The sequence below is a fragment of the Thamnophis sirtalis genome, unplaced genomic scaffold (genome assembly GCF_051295495.1).
Source record: "Thamnophis sirtalis isolate CommonGarterSnake01/CBP01778 unplaced genomic scaffold, rThaSir2_p1.2 scaffold_5, whole genome shotgun sequence".
NCBI classification, from domain to species: Eukaryota; Metazoa; Chordata; class Lepidosauria; order Squamata; family Natricidae; genus Thamnophis; species Thamnophis sirtalis.
Window position 1 is genome coordinate 93,710,310 of NW_028261385.1, and position 19,605 is coordinate 93,729,914.

The window sequence follows — 19,605 nt, forward strand, 5'->3', positions numbered from 1 at the left end:
ACATCAATGTGATCACTAAAAATTATCACCAATTTAATGATACATAATTAATCAAATACTGCACATTCATTGAGAATATTACATTTAAATATGTACTTAACACTAATATTAAATATTTCAATATTGGCTCCTAGGAAATTGAACCCCCAATGGGGAAATATATTATTTATTTGTTTATATTTCACTTTGTTCTCTGGAATTTGAGACAATGCACACAAAATTCAGTCCTCCACTTTTTCCCAGAATAGCAGTCCATTGAGGTGAGTGAGTTCAAAGACCTTACCAAAAATAAGCAATGAAATACTTTATTGAATTTGAAAATGTTTCTCCTAGACATTAATAGAATTTGAAAGTGTCTGGATTGTGCCCATGTTCCCAACACATATTCATGCAAAGACATATTAAACACTGACAAACTTGCTAAAAATAAGGCAGTGTTCTTTCAATCAAATGATCACTTGTAACAGCAAATTCATCAAGATCAAAGTCTGTTTCAAGTACTCATTTCAACACTGTGTTTAATTAGGGGGTGTTCTTTTCATAAACGTGGCCACAAAATTAGAATGACTGTACAGCAGGAACTCATTATAAGTCCAAGACCAGGGCAGATTTTTCTCCTTTTCTGTTTTAATGAGATGATTGGGAAGCATTTTAAAAAAGCACTTGTTTGGAAATAAAAATAAAAATTGAAGGAAATATAAAAAGAGACCTTCAACTTCAATAGCAAAAATGGTTTTTGGTTTATTTGTTTGTTTGGTTGGCTCTTTCCTAAAAATGGAGACCTCGTTTAAGTAGGAAGCAGTTCTTGGTCTTTTAACAGAGAAAACTGAAAGAGTGCAAAGTTTTGTCATGCCAACATTTACACCCTTTATCTGCCCTTTTCCACAAGTGTGAAAACTAGGATATTCCTGTTGTTTCCCCAGCTGCCATATTACAAAACTGAAAAGGGGCAAGTCGAGAGGTCCCCAACCTTTCTTGCACTACAAATCTGCAGCAGTGGTGGCAGTGGGGAGAGGAAATAATTTCACATGTGCAACCTAGCTCCCGTGCATGTGCAAATGAAGCTTTATACTCTCGCCCACCGCTTGCACAATTGGCCAGGTTCCCAATTAGCCACTTGCCAGTACTGATCTGCAGTCTGCGGGTTGGGAACCCCTTGCTTGGATCCTGCTAAATCAAGCCAATTGTGGCTTATTAAGCAAAACATAAACAATGATGGTATTGTGACATAATGAAGCCATAATGATAGATACATTTTATTTTCAAAATCATATTTGGTCATTTTAAATACATCCTTTTTTAAAATTCTCTTTTCCTGATTTTCAATTCCCTATCATTTTTAATAAAGATATTTTATTGACAGTTTTTAAAGTCCTAAGAAACTACTATTGGATCAAAGCAAACAACAATTTTGCAGTACAGCCCATCTGGACACCCCCCCAAAAAAATAGAAAACAAAGACTTATTTTTAACTCCAGCTCATTGATATCTTCACTATCCTAAGTAGTTTTTATTCATGAGACTCATTGATTTAATAGTAGTTTTCACATAATGAGCAGAATCACATGACTCAGTGGCATTGATGCTAGAATAAAATAAGTAGCAAGAACAGTTCAATTAGACTTTAATTATAATCTTCTATCTACTTCAGTGGTGGGTTTCAAAAAAAATTTGAGGTGTGGCCTGCTTTCCAGGTCCACTGGTGGAACCTCTTCTAACCGGTTCAGTAGATTTGACGAACTGGTTCTATCGAATATGTGCGAACTGGTAGGAACCCACCTCTGATCTATTTATAGGGAAGGAAGCTCCATGAAACTCAGTGGAACTTAATTTGGGAATAGAGACACGTAAATTTTTATTATTAGACATGCAGACATCTTTAAAAACAAATAAATAAATCATTCCTCTGGTTGAAGAGAAGAGAAAGAGGGAGGGAGAGGGAGAGAGAGAGGAAAGAAAGAAGGAAGGAAGGAAGGAAGGAAGGAAGGAAGGAAGGAAGGAAGGAAGGAAGACTTGTGTTGGGATTATAACTCCCAGAATTCCCAATCAATTGTAATCCCAATTTATTTGAAAGAAACTAGTTTAAGTCAGGTTGCTCTAGCTATTTGAATTTTCTAATGGAAAAATCCATTCGTTTCCTTTAAAACAGAATGGCATTTATTTAAGCAATTAAGATTTTAAAAAATGGTTGAAGTTTCAGGTTGAAAGGAATTCAGCTTGTGGGACTTCTGTCAGAAAAGTATTTATTCTTGGTTTCATGCAGCCAGATGCTGGGATTATTATAGGAATTAATCAAGGAAAGAAGCAGGTTATTAAGTCATAATGCAATCGTTAACCCTTAGGATAGCAACATGATAGGACTAGCAAAAAAAAGGCAAATTCTGGCTCTGATTAATACATTAAATATTTTTTAAAAGTAAATCATTTCAGTCAAGCAGGCAGCCAAAGATAGAAAACAGTGAACTTTGCAAGACAGAAGAATTATCTTGAATATGGCAAATGAAAGGAGAACAAGAGATAAATCCATCTCATTCTGGAGTCCCATTGGTGATGTTCTTCAAATATTGAGGCCAACCTCTTAATTTTTACTTATCCTTACATTCTCAGCAAAATCACAAAACTGGGTCTCGCTTACTTTGGCTCTGTCCTATCAGGCAATTCACTGGAGAAAACAATTATGTTGGGAAGAGTTAGCGGTAAAAGGAAACCAGGCCACCGAAGAACACAATGGCTGAACTCTATCAAAGCTGACTCCATCCAAAGCATAGAAAAACTCCAAGAAGCAGTACAAGATCAGAGGATGTGGAGAGACCTGGCCTGTAGAATTGCCAAGAGTCAGACACATCTGAATGGTTAATGTCATCATCATCACATTCCCAGCAGCCTACTTTGGGATGAATGAAAATGGAGATTTCATCCTCCCTTCTCTCTTTTCATCAGCAATTCAGTCTGGAATTAGAAAGAAAAGACAATGATTTTTTTCCCCATGCAATGAACCAGAAGATATAAAGCTGCTGTAAATTGTAAAAAAAATCATGGTGACTCCAAAAAAGATAATACATGCAATGATAACATAAAGTTGATGTGATTATCATGATATCTGACACATGATGCCATAATACTCCCTTGCTATCCTGAGGATATCCTATGAATATGGATCCAAAAGACTATTCGGCAGTTCTATTGTCAGTCGTTATGGAGTAAATAGTACTTATATAAATTCATCCACTATGTGTTAATTACTCAAATGATGAAAGAAACCAGTCCTTGAAAACAGGTTCTGATGTTCAACTTCATCTCAAATTAAGCCCTACCAGAGTTTTTTTTAAAGCCACATCTGGGATGGCCCCATGCAACCAGAATATCAAAAATTGCATTTCATATTTCTCTATGCTTGTTTGTTTATTAAATGTATACATCACCCATCTCACCACTGAGATAAATTGTCAGAGTTTGTTGCAGAAATCAACTCCAGAAAGCACACGCAGGTAACTGATTCAGCAGGATTCATTAACTTCTCTTTATATATAATATAACACATAAGGAAATATACAATGCCAACAGGCAGAGGAGAGAACAGTTTCAGTTCAGAGTTCAGAGAGCAGACCAATTTAGTTCTCAGCACAGACCTCAGAGCTGCAGGGCTAAGCCACACCCTGGCTTCACAACTCTTTCAGTTTCCAAACAGCCCTCATTGGCTGACCTTGTTACTTTAGCCCTATTTATTGACTAACCTTTGTTACCATGTCTCTGCTAGTCATGAATTCTCTGACAGAAATGGGTGACTTCAATGCATTCTCAATGCATTTCATCAGGATGTCTGATGAGAAATGACCTGTTGACAAAGGAAAATATAAAAAACAAGAGCGATAAATTATAAACAAAAAAAACCCAGTGGCTTTTATGCTAAGTCAGTTGCATAATCGACAGGCAGAAATAGCTCAGGTCAATGGCTTGAAGTAAGCTGGTTGTTGTTTTTCCTGAGTGCTGAAACAGGGAGAATGGAAATAGTAGGTATGATTCTATCATATCAGTGATCAGTCACACTGTAAGGCCTGCCAGTCCATTTCAAGTTTTCATACAAGACTTGGATAATTTTCAAACCTTGAACTGCTCAGGCCTAGGATATCTCCAGAAATGCCTTCTCCACATAGGTGCATTTGTATGGGTGTGTGCACCTGCGCACGCAGGCATAGTAAGGTAAAGGTTTCCTGTCCAGTTGTGTCTGACTCTAGGGCCTGATGCTTATCTCCATTTCTTGGCCGAGGGAGCCAGGGTTGTCTAAAGATATGTTTTATGGTCATGGCTTTTTGCTAAGGTGCTTGGAATGCTGTTACCTTCCCACCAAAATAAGATTAATCTACTTGCTCGCTTTTGAACTGCTAGGTGGGCAGGAGCTAGGCAAGGAATGGGAGCTCACCCCATCACAAAGAACCTGGATCTCAAACTGGAGCTGTCAGCATTTTCCAGCTGACAAACTCACAAACCACTGAGCCATTGCATACTATGTACATATATATTTTCCAGGGCCAAATTAATTTTTGCAATGAAGATTGTTCTGTGCATGCGCAGAACTGAAAATCATTATGGCGCCGCTGCTGATAGAACTGGTTCGGGGGAGTGGCAAGCTGAGTTACTATCTACTCAGCCACACCAGCCTGAACCGGTAGAAACCCACCTCTGTTGTTGAGCTTTTTTGTAATGTCACTGTTTTGCATTTTTTAAATATTCAGTTCCATTGTCTGCCTCTTTAGAACTATAATAAGGTGACCAGACGTCCCAATTTCAGCGGGACAGTCACGATTTATAACAATTTGTCCCGTGTCCTGGGGCGTTTTTAAAAAGTCCCGATTTTCTGGCTTCATGTTGAAAGCCCAGTGGATTTGCTTAAGAAATCCTGACCGGGGCAAGAAAAAAGACACTCTGTCTAACTAACCTCTCTCTCTGTATCAGTACTTTCATTGAAGATATTAAAATGTTAAAGCAACAAAACGGACACCCCCCCGTGCCCCTTTTGCCTCATTTTATAGGAAAAAATGACCAAGTACCATAGAGCTGCAGGAAATACTTGGCTAGAGAAGCCGCGAGTGTTACTTCCTGGATTTTCCGGAGGGGAGGGGGAGGGAGGTTGGAGGTCGGCTCGTATGGAAAAAAATGGTGGCAAAGTTTCTTTGAAAAATATTTCCCTGACTAAATTCACCATTTTAATTTGCTCAGTTCTTTGTATTAACATCTATATCATTCTGGATTGACTTGGAGTACTCACTTGTGCCTGCTGGTAAGTGAGCTGGGTTTTTTTTCTTTTATTTTTTAATGTATTTTAAAATAATATTTTTTTAAAAGTTTTATTCTGTGTGGATTCTTTTTTTAAATTGTCTTAGACTATTTAAAACAAGATTCTATCCAAAATAAATTGAAGTGAAACCATTTTTAAAAATTCTATGCACAATACTTTGAAATGTTTTACTTCAATTTATTCTCTGTGGATTCTTTTTTTAAATTGTCTTAGACTATTTAAAAAAAGATTCTATTAAAAAAAAATACCAGCTGCAGTTATTCACTTAAGAACTGTGGCAAGAAAGGTGGTATAGTGACCAAAGTTACAATGGCATTGAAAAAAGTGACTGATGACCATTTTTCACACTTAGCGACCATTTTCACACTTAGTGACCGTTGCAGCATCCTCATGGTCACGTGATCAAAATGTTGATGTTTGGCAACAGTTACAATTTATATTTGTAAATTGTAGTTATGTTGAAATAAAAAAAATTACAATACTATTTTTGTGTTATATGAAATTTTTTGTTGCTCCGTATAAAATTTTTAATCAAGCCCCCCCCCCCCCCGATCAAAGGTGTCCCTCTTTACCAATCTGAAAATCTGGTCACCTTAAACTATAAATTCACAAATTATGAATAAATAGCACTGGGATTCCAATGTATAGATCAATGGATGCTTGACTTAAAACTTGTATACTGTTTCCATCTCTTCCATTACCACCTAGCCAAATGTAGTCTATATTGCTTAATGTGTTTTGAGTTGTAGTTAGTCTAGAATAAATACAACCAAATGTATGCCTAGTGACATTAAACAGTCCGTAAAATAGACCTAATTAACTAAATTGGCCAGAAATTATTTTGACGCCTTAGCAATATGGAATGGGAAAATATTTTTGGTTCATTTATTTCATTTTTGGATTGTGCCCCTTTATATGAGAATAAGCATTAAAGAGAACAAGCATTGCAATCTCACAGGCATCCCTAAGCTTCGTTATGAAAAACCTTAAAACCAGTGCTCTATCATCTGACACAGAATAAGTTTTTCAGACGATAATGAAATGATAATAATAAACCACATTCTTGGACTTGCCTATATGCTTCCTGAATCAAAGCATTTCATGAGAAAACACATAAAGGTAACTCCATCACTGCAACTAGTGATGTATACACCTGTTAATTGATGATGTGCACAACATGCTAAGCCATATTTTGTTTGCATTTAATACGGCTGATACCAGAGCATGGACAAGATCACAAAATCGTACACTTGAAAGTGATCTTAAGGCCTCTGAAGACTGTAATCAACAACTTCATTAATAGTAAATCTTATTACTAGCAACCAGGGGAATGGAAAGGGCTTAAGAACCCTGTTGACTGCACTTAATAATGATACTTATAATTAATAGAACTTAGAATAACTTTATTGTCATTTTGAATGTACACTAATCGGCATACATTAAAATGAAATGTCGTTGCATACAGCTCTTCAATATACACTACATAAACATAACTAACTAAATAAATAAATATGCATATACCCACATATGTATATTATATGAAACAGAGAAACAACACGATCTAGTCTAGAGAAATGAATCTTGTGAGTTTACCGGACAGATGGCTCAGGGAACAAAGCTGTTACAGAATCTGATAGTCCTGCTAGAAATACTTCGATACGTCCTCCCTGAGGGGAGCAACAGAAGCAGATCGTGAAGTGAGTGTGTGGAGTCTCTTAATAATGCTTTGAGCTCTGAGCACATAGTGCTTATGAGCAGTATCCTGAATAACGGGAAGCCAACTTTGTTAAATATTGGTTAATTATTCTTGCTGTCAGTAACACCCTCTAGCTCTCTGATTGGCTGAGAGCTCCAGAGGGTGTTGCCGACGTAATGTTCCTGTTGATTGGCCGAGGGACTGACGTCAGCAGTTGCTGTCTCGTCCCCGGCCGGTGATTGGTTTAAAAATAGTATAAATACCTTGGCGCGAGTTTTTGTTCTTCGAATCGCCGTCAACTGAATAAAGAGTTCTGTTAGTTGAAACCTATGGCTGCGCGTCGTCCCTCCGTCAATATTTAAAACTGGCGACGAAGGTGGGATCCGGCGATTCCACGCAAGCCTAGGTTTAAAGACAGAGAGTTTATTTCAGCTAGCTGCTGTAAGTCGCTGTCCGCGCCAGCACCGAACGCTGAGGAAAAACTTTTCTGTCACGACCTCAGTCACTCCGCTCCTCACAAGTCAGCTTAATCAATATGAATTCACTGCCGCCTTTCGCTCCTTTCGGCTCCGCCGGTGAATCCTGGGAAGGATTCATGGAGCGCTTTGAAACTTATTTAATCGCTACCAAAAATCAGGCTCAAACGGATGAGGAGAAGTGCAGCTTCTTTTTATCATGCTGCGAACCCTCAATGTTTGCCTCAGCCAGAGCTATGGCTGCTCCCAGACCCGCATACAAATTGGGCTGGGACAACTTGATGGCGAAATTGAAGGGGCACTATGCCCCAACGCCGTCCAAAATTGCCCGTAGCTTCGCGTTCAGGAGACGAGTACAGAAGCCGGGGGAGACTATCAGTCAATTTTTGGAAGCCCTGCGCACTGTGGCGGCCCAGTGCGATTTTTCGAACCTAGAAGAAAATCTAGTCGAGCAGTTTGTGTGCGGAGTGCGGGATGTACACTTAAGAAGCCGCATGTTCCGCCATCACGACATTACACTTCTCCAAGCAGTCGAGATCGCCAGAGCAGCTGAGCTCTCTGAGCAATCAACAGCAGATTTGGAGCGGCTACAGCTGTCAACTAACCCGGCACCGGCCTCACAAGTGCATGACATTGACTATGATGATATTACACCTTGTGAGGTCCGGGAGCAAGACAACATCGACCAAGTCCGTGCACAACCACGGCGGAAGCCACCTGCTCAATCCACAGCTGCACCGCAAAACTTCAGGGTGCCTTGCCTTAGCTGCGGAGGCCGCCACGACCGCCAAACTTGCCAATTCAAAAACGCAATCTGCCGCCGCTGTCAGAGGCAGGGGCACATCGCCCAAGTGTGCCGAGCCTCCTTGCCGGCCCCTGCCTTCTTCCAAGCTTCTGAGAGAACCAAGCAGCAGCAGCGCCGCCAGCAGCCCCCGAAACCAGCTCGCAGAGGAGATGACTGCCACACTGTTTCCGAGCCGCAGGAAGTGGAGACTTCCATCAATCAGGCCTCCTCAGGCAACCGCAAAATCACAGCCAATGTCCACCTGGCAGGTCAGCCTTGCCAGATGGAGGTGGACTCTGGCTCCTCCCGATCGTTATTGTCATGGGACATGTTCTCCTATCTCTGCCCTACAGTTTCCCAAAATAAGTTAGCCCCATCCCGGGTACTCTTAAGGGACTACCAAGGAAAGTTGATCCCTGTTCTGGGATCCTTTCCTATTCCTGTTAGGTATGGCAAGTTTGAGGGAGAGCTGCCGATCATCATTGTAAAAAATGATTTGCCGGCTCTTCTTGGCCTTGACTGGTTTAAGGCACTGGGACTGTCCATTGGGGGGGTTCACCAAGTAAAAACTTCAACAATTGAGGACGTCCTACAGGAGTTCTCTGATGTGTTTGATGGACAGCTAGGGTGTTATAAGGGAACCCCCATCTCCCTTAGCTTAGATCCTCAGATTGCTCCTATTAGGCTGAAAGCCCGCAGGGTGCCTTTTGCCTTAAGGGCCAAGGTTGACGCCGAACTTGACAAATTATTGGCGCAGGGTGTCATCGAGCCAGTCGATCATGCTCCATGGGAGACACCCATAGTTCTTCCGGTCAAGCCGGATGGCTCGGTGAGAATCTGCGCCGACTACAAGTCGACGATCAACTTGGCCCTTCAGGCAAACCCCTATCCAGTCCCTGTTGTGCAACACCTGCTCCATTCCCTGGGGCAGGGTTGCATATTTGCCAAACTGGATATGGCGCAAGCCTATCAACAGCTCCCGGTGGATGACGATGCGGCGGCTGCCCAGACCATCGTCACCCATCGTGGGGCTTTTCGTTGTCGCCGCCTACAATTCGGCGTATCCGTGGCCCCGGGGATCTTCCAAAGTCTCATGGAGCGCCTGCTCCATGGACTTCCGGGGGTAGTTCCATATTTCGATGACGTTCTGATCGCTGCAACGAGCCGCCCAGAACTCATCGAAGTATTAAGGAAGGTCCTCTGTCGTTTCAGGGGCGCGGGATTAAAATTAAAAAGCAGCAAATGCTCATTTGCTGTCCCTAGGGTAGAATTCTTGGGCTTCTTAATAGATGCCCAAGGCATTCACCCTACACCCTCTAAAATTGCCGCCATTAAGAACGCCCCTGCTCCCACCTCCAGGGCGGAGCTACAGGCGTTCCTAGGGCTGCTCAATTTTTACGCCCCCTTCATTCCTCACAAGGCGTCACTAGCCGAGCCGCTGCATCGGTTGCTCGACCGATCCGCGGCCTGGCGCTGGGGAAGCCGCGAAGCGCATGCGTTCGCGGCTGTCAAAGAGACACTGACGTCATCGGCAGTCCTCATTCAATATCATGATGGGATGCCTCTGACGTTGGCGTGTGACGCCTCCCCATTCGGAGTAGGGGCTGTCCTGAGCCATATCCTCCCTAATGGCTCAGAAGCCCCTGTGGCCTTTTATTCCCGGACACTCTCCTCGGCGGAGCGCAACTACAGTCAGATCGACAAGGAGGCTCTGGCTGCAGTGTCCGGGATTAAGAGGTTCCACGACTACCTCTACGGTCGGCACTTTACCCTTGTCACCGACCATAAGCCACTCCTTGGGCTTTTGGCGGGGGACAAGCCGACCCCCACCATCCTATCTCCCCGCATGACTCGCTGGACGGAGTTCCTCGCAGCGTATTCTTATACGTTGCTGTACCGTCCTGGCAAACAGTTAGGGCATGCAGATGCCCTCAGCCGTTGCCCACTTCCGGAGACGGACACCGCCCCCGTTCCCTCTCTCTCAGTCCTATCCATTGCCGCCTCCGGTTTCCCGCTCTCTGCCGCGGACGTAGCGGCCCACACAAAGGCCGATCCAATCTTGTCCCAGGTCTCTTCCTGGGTTCTAAGAGGATGGCCAACGGACAAAGTGGCAGAGGGCTTCCAGCCCTTTAAAAATCGCCAAGCGGAGATCTCCCTCCACGGGGGATGTCTCATCTGGGGGGATCGGGTGCTGATCCCCACCGCACTCCGGCCACTAGTTCTGGATCTGCTCCACAAGGACCACCCGGGCATAGCACGGATGAAGGCATTAGCCCGTAGCTATGTCTGGTGGCCCTTGCTGGACACAGAGATAGCGGCCCATGTAGGCCGCTGCACGACCTGTCAATTATCCAGGCCCAACCCCCCAGCCGGGCCTGCTCGTGAGTGGGAGGCTCCGAGAGGCCCATGGTCTCGCCTCCACATCGATTTCGCCGGTCCCTTCCACGGCCAGAACTTCCTGGTAGTGGTGGATGCCTACTCTCGGTGGGTGGAGCTAGTCCTCATGGGCTCTACCACAGCCGAGAGTACGGTCAGGGCCCTGCGGAAAATGTTCGCAACCCATGGGTTGCCGGACGTAGTGGTCTCGGACAATGGGCCCCAGTTCACATCCACCGTTTTCCAGGAGTTCTTGGCCGAGCAAGGGATCCGGCATGCGCCCATAGCCCCGTACCACCCGGCCAGCAATGGCCGGGCAGAACGGGCGGTCCGCTCAGCTAAGGAGGCACTGGGCCGCATGGACCGGGGCGACTGGCAGGCAAGGGTGGCGGCTTACCTGCTAAGCCAACATTCCACCCCCTGCCCAACTACCAACAAAAGCCCCGCGGAGCTCTTGATGGGCAGGCGCCTGCGGACTCCCCTGGATAGGCTTCATCCGCTCTATTCAGGGGATCAGCCGAGCAATCTGGGGGTCCTCCCTCCCCGGTCCTTTAAGCTAGGGGATCCAGTGTGGGCTCGGTCTTTTACGGGGGAACCAAAATGGGTGCCGGGTGCTATCGTTGCCCTGACCGGCCCCTGTTCTTTCAGGGTCCAATTGGCTGATGGAACCCAATGGAGACGCCACCTGGATCAATTGAGGAGGCGTCTCCCGTCGCAGGCTGGTGGCCGCGAACCCCTGAGCGACAACACCGCAGCACCGGGGTTGCAATGTGAAGCCTTCGCCGCTCCAGGCCTCAACCTGCACCAAGCACAAAGCCCTCAATCCGAGAGACCACATCCATGGGCCTTTGCCACACCAGGCCCCCTCCTGCTTCAACAACAGCGTTCTCAAACCGGCAGTCCGCAAACGAGGGCCTTCGCCACACCAGGCCCTGCTTACCCAAGCGCCACCCAAAGGGACGCCAGTACAACAGCTCAATCCGAGGACGCTGCCCAGAGGATTCCCCCCACGACAAGTGACGCGCCCCCACGGCTACACCTACCATTGCAGTTGAGCCCGCTTTCTGGGCCATCTCGAAAGGGCGTGCCTCGGAGCTACACTCCCTTCGGGGAGGAGCTACCACGAGGAGGTCCTCCTCCGCCGACGACTTCCCCTGCAATGAGAAGATCTGGGCGGGTCCGGCGCCGCCCAGCGTACCTTAAGGACTACGCATGCTCCGTTTCGGGCATGCGCAGAACTGGGGGGAAGGGGTGTTAAATATTGGTTAATTATTCTTGCTGTCAGTAACACCCTCTAGCTCTCTGATTGGCTGAGAGCTCCAGAGGGTGTTGCCGACGTAATGTTCCTGTTGATTGGCCGAGGGACTGACGTCAGCAGTTGCTGTCTCGTCCCCGGCCGGTGATTGGTTTAAAAATAGTATAAATACCTTGGCGCGAGTTTTTGTTCTTCGAATCGCCGTCAACTGAATAAAGAGTTCTGTTAGTTGAAACCTATGGCTGCGCGTCGTCCCTCCGTCAATATTTAAAAAACTTCATATAATCTTCTCAACTGTCCTTACCACTCTCTGTATGGACTTTCTATCTGAGGCACTGCTGCCACAAAACCAAAAAGTGATGCAGTTTGTTAAAACACTCTCAATCGGACCTCTGTAAAAAGTGGCTAGGACAGAAGATGTGCTCTCCTCATCTGATGCAGGAAATGCAGACACTGGTTTGCATGTTTAACTGGTTTGGAGAAACCAATTCAGATTGTTAGTTACCTGCACCCCCAGATGTAAAATAGACTTACTCATACCTGCAAACACATTTTAAACATCTGCTTTTCAAAGATACAAAGAGTCCTTAACGTACAAGCATTTGTTTGGTGACCAACATAGCATCCCCACAGTAAAATGATCCAAATTTGGGCTCTTGACAAACCAGCATTTATTTCTGATGATTGCAAGTGTCCCAGGGACATGTGATCACCATTTGCAACCTTCACAGCTGGCTTCTCGTAAGCAAAGTTAGTTGGGAAGCTAGATTCACTTAACATGATTCACTTAAGAACTATAGGGATTCACTTAATAACCGTGGGGGGGAAAAGCTTGTAAAATTGGGCAGGACTCACTTAACAACTGCCTTGCTTAGCAACATAAATTCTGGTCATAACCTGAGGACTATCTGTACTCACTTTGAGAAACATTTTATTTACCACTGCTAGCTTACCAACAATTACCCGATTTTAAACTGCAGGCTTTAACCTTAGCAGTAAACTGTTGTGATAATGCAATATACTTTTCATTGGTGACACTTCTAAAAAAAACTTATCTTTTCTTCTTATAATAAGTAAGTAAGTAAGTAAGTAAGTAAGTAAGTAAGTAAGTAAGTAAGTAAGTAAGATCTTTATTACGGTCAATGACCAGCAATGTACATTTGTCTTTACACTATATTAAAAATACTAACATTAAAATATAATTAAAAGTATTTACATTAAAAGTGGATAATAACTATTATGGTCCAAAGATTGTTAAAGGTATGTCCAGATAATTGGTACAAGATGGTACTATACTGTAGCCAATTTTTTTCTTATAGACATTGCAGCAGCACAGAACTTTGCCACTGCATACTTGGTAACCGGGTTAGTGTCCTGGAGGAGAAAGTCTTGATAAAAATTGTCTGCCCTCCCTGGCAATCTCTCTAATAAGGGGAGAATATATGCAGAAATTATTCTTATTTCTTTGTGTTGGTGTCCACGCAATGCATCCCTTCATAGCAATGCAGGATTTTAGCAAGTAGCATCGTTTTCCCAGCTGTGCCTTTCTCAAACCTCATGCTGTCAATTGTTCATCTTTTTCGGAGACACCTGTGTGGATCCTGAGCCCTGCTGCATATACATTAACTGCACCAACTTCGTTTGTCAGTTGCATAGGCTGTCTGCCCTCCGGGCTGGTTTTCATTATAGGCCCCTGACATTTATTTTCTGATGTTCTTCTGTTCTATTCTTCTCTGCTCTTTGAAGTGCTTTTGTATTAGAAAAAACCCTAGCACAATATAAATAAAATGATGACACTCATTATTAGCATGAAAAAGACATTCTGTTCCAATTATGTCTCCCTCTCCGCTTCAACTCCTTCATTTGAAACAATAAGGATTATGAATAAACAAACGAGAGAAGTGGAAAATTAATAGCTTGAAAACCAAAGTGGAAGATCTGAAATATACAGGTAGGTAGGTACATACATACATACATACATACATACATACATACATACATACATACATACACACACACACACACACACACACACACACACACACACATACATATAAGAGAGAGAGAGATGATATGTATAATGCATAGTCAGGTGAACATTATTATTCATGGACATTTAAAACTACTTTTTTTCTAGCCCATAAAACAGTTCTACCAAATGAAAAGGTCATTGTTCAGATCTATCCATTTCATAGATTTTCACATGAGGAAATGTGTAAACTGCCAAAAATAATTAATTAACAGTGATTTAGACACAGCAGTGGTGGGTTCCGGGTCCCACTGCAACCGGTACGGTGCAACGGAGCTGGACACCCATCAAGTGCACGCGTACAGCGTGCGTATGCATACCCACTGCCCGCGACACTCCAGCTGCTCGGTGGAGCACTGTGCAGGCGCCATACGCTCCATGCACATGCGCAAATGCCCCGACTGGCTCAAATAGTGGTAAGGAGAGTGGGCGGGCAGGTGGGCCCTCTGGAGCACTGGAACAGAATGGTACCTGGTGCTCCCAGCAGGCACTGGTACGCCCCTTCCAGGGCATACCAGTCGTATCCCACCACTGAGACACAGGCTGTTTGACATTTGCTTCCAGGAACTGTTGGATCAAATTGAAGCAATCAAATTATCACCAATACCTCTCACAAACTCATTTGCCGACATTTCTGCTGTATAGTGGATTGTTATTTGATATGCTCTGAAAGTACACATTTAATAAACAATTTGGTCCAAGAAATGGCTAGCTGGGTAATCTAAAATTATATCAATGAAAAATATTTTCAAAGCCTTACTGGAATTAGATATTTTATAGGTGGTTTTCAGACTATCTGTAATTAAGGTAACATTAGTTTTATTTAGAAGAAAATAGGTCAGTATCTTTTGGGGGAGGGACTATTATTATTTGCTTTTCAAAACAAGTTCACCTATGCTGAATTTCCCTCTTCTCTGTGCAACAATGAAAGGTACTGGAATCCTGTTTTCTTTGGCTTGTGACTGCCTTGAACAGCAAAGATTAAAGTGATTTATAATGAAAAAAAATAGGAAGGAAGGAAGGTTTAGGTTTAGGTTTAGGTTTTTATTAATTTATAGGCCGCCCTTTTCCCTGAGGGGACTCAGGGCGGCTTACAATTTATAGGGAGGGGGATACCAGACAATAAAACAATAAACATGAAAACAGTGCAAGTAAAAGTAAAACACAACATTCATCATTCGGGTGGGGACAGATTACACTCTTTATCCCCAGGCCTGACAAGATAGCCAGGTCTTGAGGGCTGTGCGGAAGGTCTGGAGGGTGGTGAGGGTACGAATCTCCATGGGGAGATCGTTCCAAAGGGTCGGAGCTACTACTGAAAAGGCTCTCCTCCGCGTAGTTGCCAGTCAACACTGACTGGCAGATGGAACTCGGAGGAGGCCTAATCTGTGCGATCTAATAGGTTGCAAGGAGGTAATTGGCAGGAGGTGGTCTCTCAAGTACGCAGATCCACTACCATGAAGGGCTTTATGGGTGGTAAGTAGCACCTTGAAGCGCACCCGGAGATCAACGGATCTCCGGGTGCGGAAGGAAGGAAGGAAGGAAGGAAGGAAGGAAGGAAGGAAGGAAGGAGGAAGGAAGGAAGGAAGGAAGGAAGGAAGGAAGGAAGGAAGGAAGGAAGGAAGGAAGGAAGGAAGGAAGGAAGGGGCGGATTTAAGAATAAGGGACAGGTAACATGATTTGCAAGTAACCTGTAAGAAATGTAGTTTTTAGATTTCTCTTAAAACCAATCACAGGAAAAAACAACCAAAGAATTGATAGCTGAACAATACATTCAATTGATTGATTGATTGATTGATTGACTCACATGCTACTCAAAACTAGATTCCCAGAGAATTTGAGTATTTTAAAATCAGAATAACTGTTTATTAAAGGGAGGGGGAAAACTGGTAAAACTTAAAGCATGTACAACTATGGAAACAAAGAGGAAGAAAACTAAATTATAAAGCTCCATTTCCATAGAAAGTTATTAATAATATAAGCTAACAAAACGCTTATGTGTACAGAAAATCCTTGGGTGCTGGAAAGATAACAAAGAAGGCATCAGGCTTCCCACCATGCAGAGGAAGAAGCAGTTCAAAGCTGGGACCACCATTAAGAAGTACCATTCCTGGACAGGATCCCACCATGCTTCTTTGTGGGAGGCATGCTGAGCAGACCCTCTGATGTTGATGTGAGAGTTTGAGTAAGGACACCGTGAAAAAGACGTTATTTGAAATACAGAACTATTGTTCCAAACTGCGGAGGGCATTATTAGTTAAAAACAGCCTCATTAATTGGGATCATAAATCAACAGAGAGAACATGAGGATCATGTCAGCTGGCACGGAATTAGGCATAACGGCTCGATCCTGTCAGTATTTCTCCTGCTACAATTTCTAGCAGGTAAAGCATCCAGTCCTTCTTCAAGGAGAGCTCCACATGTAATGCAATGCTATAATCCAGGCAGAAAGTTGGCTATAAGGATGTGGTTTATTGAAGCAAGGCTACTTGAGGGACTGTCTCAACCCACTGGGATTGGTCTGTACCACTTGTGCTGGCAGAGGAGGCAGACTGCAGGTCCTGTCAGTACCATTATCCCACCTGGTAGTGCCCAGGAGGAGGGCCCTCTCTGCTGTTGTTCCTGTCTTTTGAAACATCTTGCCCCCCCTCCCCGAAGTGAGGTTGGCCCAAACCCTCCGATCTTTTTTTAAGGACCTAGAGATGTGGCTCTTATAGTCATTTTGGAGCCCCAGGAGGAGAACAGTTCAATGGAGCTGATTGGTTGAGTAGTAATAGATCCCACCTCCTCATCCCATTCCGCTCCCGCCTTCCCCATGTGTCCTTGATTTTAATGGCTGATTTTAACTTTTTCTGTTTTAACTGTAGATGCAACTGTAATCAGACCAGGGTTGACTTATGGTAAGATGGGCAGCTAATAAATGTTATAAATAAATAAATAAATAAATAAATAAATAAATAAATAAATAAATAAATAAATAAATAAATAAATAAATAAATAATAAACAAACAAACAAACAAACAAACAAATAAATAAATGCACAAACTGGAACATAGATGATGTCTAGTAAAATATATATTTGGGGATACAAAGGGCATTTGTGCCCCTAAAGAGAAAAAGACAGACTTCAAAATACCCTCAGGTTGTTTAACTGTTTCTTTAACTGGACTGCAAAAACTCTTTCAGAACAAGTTGAAATGCCACTCCCAGGACAGATAGCCAGCCCATTAAGAACACTTCTGTTTTGTCCAACTGGAGATTTAATTTATTGACTGCCATTATTATAAATAAGGGTCATGGTGGCTCAGTGGCTAAGACGCTGAGGTTGTCGATCAGAAAGGTTGACAGTTCAGCGGTTTGAATCCCTAGCACCGCATAACAGAGTGAGCTCCTGTTACTTGTCCCAGCTTCTGCCAGCGTAGCAGTTTGAAAGCATGTAAAAATGCAAGTAGAAAAATAGGAATTACCTTTGGTGGGAAGGTAACAGTGTTCTGTGGGCCTTTGGCATTTAATTATGCTGGCCACATGACCACAGAGATGTCTTCAGACAGCGCTGGCTCTTCGGCTTTGAAACGGAGATGAGCACCACCCCCTAGAGTCAGGAACAACTAGCACCTGTTGTCGAGGGGAACCTTTACCCTATTATAAGCAGATTCACTATCATAAACAGGTGTTGAATGATTAAACACTTCCACTGCTTCACTTAGATCTGATCAAAACCTGCACACTAATGGCAATATATTCTCAATCTCCAGATGGTCTCATTTAGCATTTTATGTAGCTGTACAGTAGATAATGTAGAAAAATGAAATATATCATGAGATGGATGAGATGGGTAAGAAATCCCTCAACATTACCTTTTAAAAAACAATCTTCCAAGTATGACTTGAACCACCGTAAAGTTCTGAATGATTTTCCAAGAAGTAAACCAGATCGGGATTGAAAAGTCCAAGAACTCAATGTAATGAAACATTTTCCAGAAAGAACAGAAAATACCAATTTACTTGGACTCAAGGTCTGCCTCAATCAGCATAAGAAATCTACATCTGTTCAGTTCGTTTCATTATTAAGCAATAAAAAGTTTGAACGAAAGAACTGTCTTGTGCTAACTAGACCACAGATACTGTTTGATTAAAAGAAAAAACCTATTACCAGAATAATACTGGTTGTAACCTGCAGCTAACACTTGAATCCACTCAAACATAAGCTGTAGCTTGTAATGGACAATGATACTGCATTTTCTCAGAGAGTTGGTGGAAGAACCTTACTTGTATCTAGACAACCACTCAAACATCCAATTTAAAGCAGACTTTCACAAGCAACAACAATCAATAGGGCAATTATGCAGACCAAACTCTTCAACAAAGCCAGATGTCTACCAACAGCAATAAATCCACATCTACACCACTAGCACCATTATAGGCCCCAACAAATACACATGCAGGACTGGAAGTTCCTTCAGATGCACTTCTTCTAATGTGATAGTTTCCGTCACCTGCTAATTGGATTCCTTGTAAGAGAAATGGGACAAATTTTGCGCAAAAGAGTTTATGGACACAAACTTGACATAAGGATAAGGTAAAATCAGAGCATTTCAACTTCTGAGGGCACTCCATTGCAGCCTTTTGAAAAACAAACTTTAACAGCACCATGAAAGATTGCTAAACTCAGATCAAAAAGTTTCAGGCAATTTGAAAAGCCCTCAACATCAAAGAAGGCAGCTGATCAGCAGATAGAACAACAACAACAGCAATGAGGCCCAACCATCATCCCAATCCAAGATCTTGGCCTACAAAGTGCCTTCTAGATTACATAGAAAACCATAATCATTTTTGAGATAAAATTGGGCTTTGGTTACAAATTCTGACCAAAATATGCCCCGGTCTTACATCCATACATTAAATGTTGCATATAGGATAAATCCTTGTGCATCAGATATGTCATTTCCTGCAAGAGCCCCAGTTTCTCTTTCAGCCCTAGACTGAGAAATCAAATAATCTCTATTTACTAATCTACCAGAACCACCTTGCCTGATGATAGACAGACAGATTGATTAAAGATCAATCATCTATAAAATTACAAAACCTCATGTTAGACTGGGTTCGTACATTGTCTTAACTACACTTACAATAAGTAGATTTCCATCTCATTATAAGCCAGAAGTCATTGTTTACAAACTAAAATGCCTGTGCTCATTTTGATCTTCAGGATATGTCAAAAACAAACATTTAAAGTTCAAGGTGATGTGCACATCTAGCCATCAAATCCATTAAAAAGAAAAGAAGATAAATTTTAGGAAATATCTTATATCTTATAACAACCACTTGTTGTCTTGGGCCTGGAAGCCATTGTTCTTAGGACAGCTGTGAAAATGGCAAAACTTCACACTTCATACATCTCTGTCATGCATAGACTGAAAGTATTATTGAAATAAAATTGGTCCAAGTGTGCTCTACAATGGATTTAATTTTGTTTAATTAATTTTATATCTTGTCTTCCACTTGGAATACATTAATTTAAATGTACTTCAAATAAATCCATTCGTCATTTATTTATTTTATTTTATTTCTTTGGGATGAATGCCATCCTTTCAAAGCAAATGGTAATTTAGGACATTTGTTAAAACTTGCAGCCTTAACAATAAGCCCACACAGAGAGGGAGTGCCTGACAAACATAGCAGACACACAAAAGA

The 19,605-nt window shown here is 42.8% G+C and overlaps 1 long non-coding RNA gene across 1 annotated transcript in view; it reads right to left on the minus strand.

Moving 5' to 3' along the window:
* Positions 1-204: 204 nt before the first annotated feature.
* The window catches only part of LOC148045474 (uncharacterized), a 97,629-nt gene continuing 78,228 nt past the window's right edge, over positions 205-19,605 (minus strand). The window contains exons 2-3 of the long non-coding RNA XR_015696749.1: positions 3,735-3,835; positions 205-2,949 (exon numbers count right to left, since the gene is read on the minus strand). This is a non-coding gene — a long non-coding RNA (uncharacterized LOC148045474). The remainder of the gene's footprint in view (positions 2,950-3,734; positions 3,836-19,605) is intronic.